This window comes from Trematomus bernacchii, unplaced genomic scaffold (assembly GCF_902827165.1).
Source record: "Trematomus bernacchii unplaced genomic scaffold, fTreBer1.1, whole genome shotgun sequence".
NCBI classification, from domain to species: Eukaryota; Metazoa; Chordata; class Actinopteri; order Perciformes; family Nototheniidae; genus Trematomus; species Trematomus bernacchii.
In genome coordinates this window covers 7485621-7491620 of record NW_022988098.1, presented here as the reverse complement: position 1 = coordinate 7491620, position 6000 = coordinate 7485621, and the positions used below count along the sequence as shown (strand labels likewise).

Here is a 6000-nt window from a genome sequence, read left to right as displayed (position 1 = left end):
TACCACGGCCTGTCGTGAGCTATTGCTTAAATATATGAAAATAAAGAGTGCTCAAAAGCCAACTTACAAAACAAACTGAAGACAAAATAAAACAACTTTCTTACAAAATAAATCGATAACAATAAACACTGTAAAAATACACAATGGAGCACATCTCCAAAAACTAACAAACACAAGCCACAACTAGTTAACACACTGAGACAAAACTGGCTGCACACTCCATATTTCATATATTTGAATATATATATATATATATTTGTATATATAATATCTGCATGTATATTTTCTATTTCGACATGTATATTTTATATTTTATTTTATTTTATTTCTATTCTTGTATATTTTGTAGTTTTGTTTTATTGTAAAATGCCTTTTATGCTGCTGTAACAAAAACAATTTCCCAATTTGGGATCAATAAAGTACGATCTAAGATCAAACCACGGGTTGACAATAGATAATTCCCTCACAACACATATTACATTGGGGCACATTACATGGCTGCAGTACCACCTCTTTGTCCAGTGGTGGCAGTATAGTGATACAAATGCTACAGTAGTGAGAGCAGTGAACACAGGGTTAAGTCTACAAGGTGCAACACCGATTTTTTTTAATCAAACTACAATATGAAATAACTTCCCTGTGATAAAGTAAATCTCTAATATTCTTCATGCTTGCAATGCTGTAGCGCATGAATGCTCCTCTGCTCACAGTTCCCCACAGTAACACAATCAACATGCCATTCTGTTTTAGCGGTTTATCTTACTCTGATGGCTTACGTATGATGGTAATTTAACATATAAAGTTCATTTAAAATGACTTTGAGAATATCTGAAGATAGAAGATGTTACCCCCGGGTGTTAAACCTGATGCCCCCACATGTAACACCAATGCTTATACCTCTAGACCACATGATATACTCTAAATATGAATGCTTATATGATGTTTTTTGGATTTAATTTGTACCTTTACCCCAACATCATAAGTAAGCCATCAGAGTAAGATAAACCGCTGAAGCAGAATGGCATGTTGATTGTGTTACTCGTGGGGAACTGTGAGCAGAGGAGCATTAATGAGCTACAGCATTGCAAGCATGACGGATATATATGAATATAGGGAGGGTGTGGCTCAGTGGGTTAGTGCGCTGATCCTTGAATCAGATGATAGCAAGTTCAAGTCCCACTGCAGTCAGCATGTCGTTGTGTCCCTGGGCAAGACACTTCACCCCAAATTGCTCCTTTGGGGATTGCCCAGAGTTCTGAATGTATGTAAGTCGCTTTGGATAAAAGCGTCTAACAAGTGACATGTAATGTAATATATAAGATATTTAACATAGAGATAATGTCAAATTTAAATTGACTGAGCATAGCCAAAGACAAAACATGTTACCTTTGTAACCCGGGCCCCCGCATGTAAAACCAACAGCGGTGTAAAGTCACTAAGCACATTCACTCAAGTACGGTACTTAAATACAATTTTAATAATAATTAAGTAATTATGTATTTTATCTTATTATTATTGTACACATATTAAATAATAGTGAATATTGTTGTGTTTTGGACTGAAAAAAATAGGACATAGAATATGAGATGTCATCTGCTCATTTATAAAAGTTTGGTAAAAAATACAATTTCACAAAATAAGGGGGGGACACTTCCATTTGGATAGTACGTCAATTTATCAGAATAAAACTTTGCAGATAAACCTTCTTTCTATAAATTGTACTTCCCCATCATGGGTTGCCGTCCAGTGTTGTGTCTTTTCTAACTAACCCTGGATTTCATGCTCATCATGACTCTGCTGCCTGTCACTAAAATCTCAAAGAGCCAAACAGCCGGTGAACAATGAGATGAATAACCGCGGATGTCCGGCCACATTAAATCTGCTCAAACTTGTTCCCTATACTGCTGGAGGCAACCCCCTCACAACTGGTGTGTATGTGCGCTAAACCGGAATACATAAACAAGTCCACAGGAAGTTTGGTAGATGTCTGTCTGCTGTGTTTATTTGGAAGCCATTATTGGGCCCACATGGATAAATCTGTTTAATCTTCCCATAATATCCTTTCTGCAGCAGCCTCATGCATTCAGGCAGTGCTGAACATATTCCTGCAGCGTCCAAAACCCTTCATTAGAGCTTACTGCACTCAATGGTTTTGGCCCCCTCAATGACTACAATCCGCTACCTGTTTTCAAACTTCACTTATTTAGGATTATGAGATAGTGTATAGGTTGGCCATTACGTTTTTAAATATGTGTGCTTTTTTCTTGACATTTTCTGACTGATTGTACTCTGTATTCATTCTAGTCTAGATGTTGCCGGATGCATTTTAATGTAGGCCCGCTGATTTCACCTGCATATAATACTGTGAATATTTACAAATTGCCTTGGTCAATATTTTCTTTTGTATGGTAGCAACATTTCATAGTGTCCCATCTTGAAACCTCCATGTCCAGCTTGTTAGAAGCCACAGCCAAACTGCCATCAAGCATTAGTTGAAAGTTGTACTCTCTGAAAAGGCTTATTGTCTTTACTAAATGTTGTGTTGTTTTTGTTCTGACGGCCACCATTATGTCACCTTTTGTGCCGAAATAGCTCAGTTGGGAGAGCGTTAGACTGAAGATCTAAAGGTCCCTGGTTCGATCCCTGGTTTCGGCAATCTGATTTGGTGCCTTTGTCTGTAGGTCAAAGGTTTACTCATGCCTGGGTGTAAAATTGTAGATATGTAAGTCAGATGCTATGTGAGAACCCGACTGCCATCTAGCTCAAGTTAAAAGATGTACTTGCTGCCACTGTCTGCTTTGAGATTTTGTGTTTTTCTTTGGTTGGGATTAAATATATATAGATCCCAGAGGTTAAGTTCCTTTGTCTGGTGGACATGTAGTTTCATTCATACCTGCAATTTAAAATGCAGAAATGCTGGTCGGATGATCAGTAACAATGTAGTGTTGTTTTCCATCCTACGGCCACCAAATGAGGCTCATTGTGTCGAAATAGCTCAGTTGGGAAAGCGTTACACTGAAGATCTAAAGGTCCCTGGTTTCGGCAGAAAAGTTACCTCAATGGTAAATGTTATGTGGATGTGTCAGTGTAACATAACATGGAGTACAGTGATACTATTGGTGATGCTTGAACTACTATGAAGATGTGCAAACAGCAAGGAATGTGTCATTTGTTTATTCCCAAAATGTTTGAGCATCTAAACTCTGTGCATGTTTGCAAATGACACTTTGTTTTCTTGTGGTGTGTGCTGTCAGTCACACCCTGATAATAATGCAGCTCTACCTGTAGCCACATGCTTCATCTCTCCCTGAACTTCGTCCTCGCTCTACACTGGCTTCCAGGAATGCAGTAGGTATTGTGTGTACTGTAAGTATGTGTGTATGTGTGTGAGTGTATGTTGGGTAGGTGTGGATGTGTAAGTGGATCATGTGAATGTGCATGCATGCGTCTCAGCCATGACCTTGTACACGGGTGGGACAGCTCAAAGGTAGAACGGTGCTCCTTGGATATCTCAGGAATGAGGAAATGTTTACATTGTCGCACTGCGGAGTGCTGTTTACAATGTGACACACACACACACACACACACACACACACACACACCATAAATCACAGCTCCATTGAAGGAGTGGACACCGAGCCTGTTTCTTGTCTAACCTAATTTCTCATGTCAAGGCTCGTGTTGACACACTCCTCGTCTATCACAGATCGCATGATTAGAATGAACTGCTTGTGTTTGGGAAGAGGCACCGTTCCATGTGAGGAGTGTTTACTTTCACACACACCTTCATAACATTTACAAAGCGGACGTGGGTTTGTTTTAAAGTTGACAGATGTGGCGGAACAATGTGTCCGGTTTATGATCTACAACAAAGTGACTGAATGGGAGTTCATTTAAGGATGTCTGGCCATCTGGACTGACAGACTTTGTTAGTTTGCCGGCTGCAATCAGTCATTGATTTCTCCTTACCAAAGATTTTGAAATACATCTAAATGCTTTTATTGTAATTGAAAACAATAGATCACATTTCCATGCAATCCATGAACTTTGAAAATGTTGACTTTCGAGTTTGTGACTGCCAGAAGAAGATAGCATTCATAGGTTTGTTTTAATATGGTAAACACAACACTTTAAATACATTTTAAATAATTGTATTTTGTATCTTTGCCTGGAATTTCAGTCGTTAAGTAAAACAGAAAATGTGATTCCTGTGTGGTTGCTTCTCTGCTTTTAGAGTCTTTTAAACTCACTGTGAGTCAGAAACCAACACTTTAAATAAAACATATAATAACCCCCCTCTCATTTTAGAGTTTTGTCAAAGATGAAAAGCAGCGATTGTCCCCCTCCAGATACTTTAGATATGTTCACCTGAGCAAACAGAGCAGTGAGGTCACCAAAGCACTGCTGACAAAAGATTGTTTGTCCTGTGACAAAATAAACTGGATTACAGGTTCAGTAACATAGGAAGCTCTTAAATATGCTATCTACACAACTAGCCTTCAAGGTAACCCCTATAATAAAGTGTAAATGTACTATCGTTGGTCATATGATTAACTTATATTGGTGAACCCCACACACTTAGAAATGCTGTGATTTGTTATCTACCCAATTGCTAGTTTGAGCCTGCTGCATTTTATTGGGGTATTTCAATGGTGCTTGGGTAGTTTTTGTTCCGCCCAGCTTCTGGTTTGTTTCAGGGTCATTCTAAATGACAGTTAAAACAATGCAGATAATACCGTCCTCCTTCTCCACCATGTGGTACCTACCTAACATCTGGGTCACCTAAACCAATCTGCTGGGTTATCTCCGGGTGGCAAACAGCTTTGTGTTGTTATCTCCTTTCCTACATCAGTCCTCTAACTTCCTTAAAGAAAAGTTTGTGTCCGTTTTTGCACTTACCAAGTCTTCACAGTGGAGTCAGCATACATACTAGCTTTACAGTGACTTTATGGAGTGAGTGAAAAACAACTCTCCTTAGTTCCATGCTAGTTTGTAGCTGTCTGATGGCGAACGTCCTCTACAGTATTGGATCCTTCATCCTGCCTCATAATTTCAGTCTGATCTGGTGTCTATCTATGTTGACTTGTACCTGAAATATAAACTGCCAAAATATAAACAATTACCATAGACACAGATTAACCACTAAGGGATGCACAATCCTGATTAAAAGACAGAAATCAACTACAAGGAAACTAAGACAGAAAAGACACAAAAAGACCTCAAAAGAACAACAAATGTCCACAGTCACGTGATGTGATTATATGCTAATCTTATCCTGTCCTGAACATGTGGCTCAGTCTTCGAACCTGCAGGCCCTGACAGGAAATGGTCACAGATCAATAAAGAAGTAAGAGGACACCCAAAACAATGGCATATAGGTCAACATGTGAGACCTTCACCTTTAGAGACCCTCACATCGCTGCAGGGTTAAACCAGGACTAGCCCTCTCATCACATCGGTCAGTGTCATCACTGTGTGTGTGTGTGTGTGTGTGTGTGTGTGTGTGTGTGTGTGTGTGTGTGTGTGTGTGTGTGTGTGTGTGTGTGTGTGTGTGTGTGTGTGTGTGTGTGTGTGAGCTCATGCATGCATGCCCGAGTGTCCTGTTGTCCACCTCTGAGAGGCGGTATCAGTATTGATAGGATCTGGGTTAAGGCTTTGTGTTGACTGCCATATGCTCCTCTGAGGGTCACCAAAAAGACAAACACACTCCCAACACACACACACACACACACACACACACACACACACACACACACACACACACACACACACACACACACACACACACACACACACACACACACACACACACACACACACACACACACACACACTGCAGACCCCCACACCTCCTCTTGATTTACAGCCCCCTCTTCTTGCTTTCTATCCTTTCCTTTTCAGATCAGGTCCTTTCACCCAGAGAGCAGCAGCTGGAGGACTGACAGCAGGACCGAGGGCGAGTCAGACATTAACCTCTCGTTACCCTGATGCAAACACACA

The 6000-nt window shown here is 40.1% G+C and overlaps 1 non-coding gene across 1 annotated transcript; it reads left to right on the top strand.

Annotated features, from left to right (window-relative positions):
* The first annotated feature begins 2582 nt into the window (after positions 1-2582).
* On the top strand, positions 2583-2655 carry trnaf-gaa. Its single transcript has one exon. It is a non-coding gene; the product is annotated as a tRNA-Phe (tRNA).
* The last annotated feature ends 3345 nt before the right edge of the window (positions 2656-6000 follow it).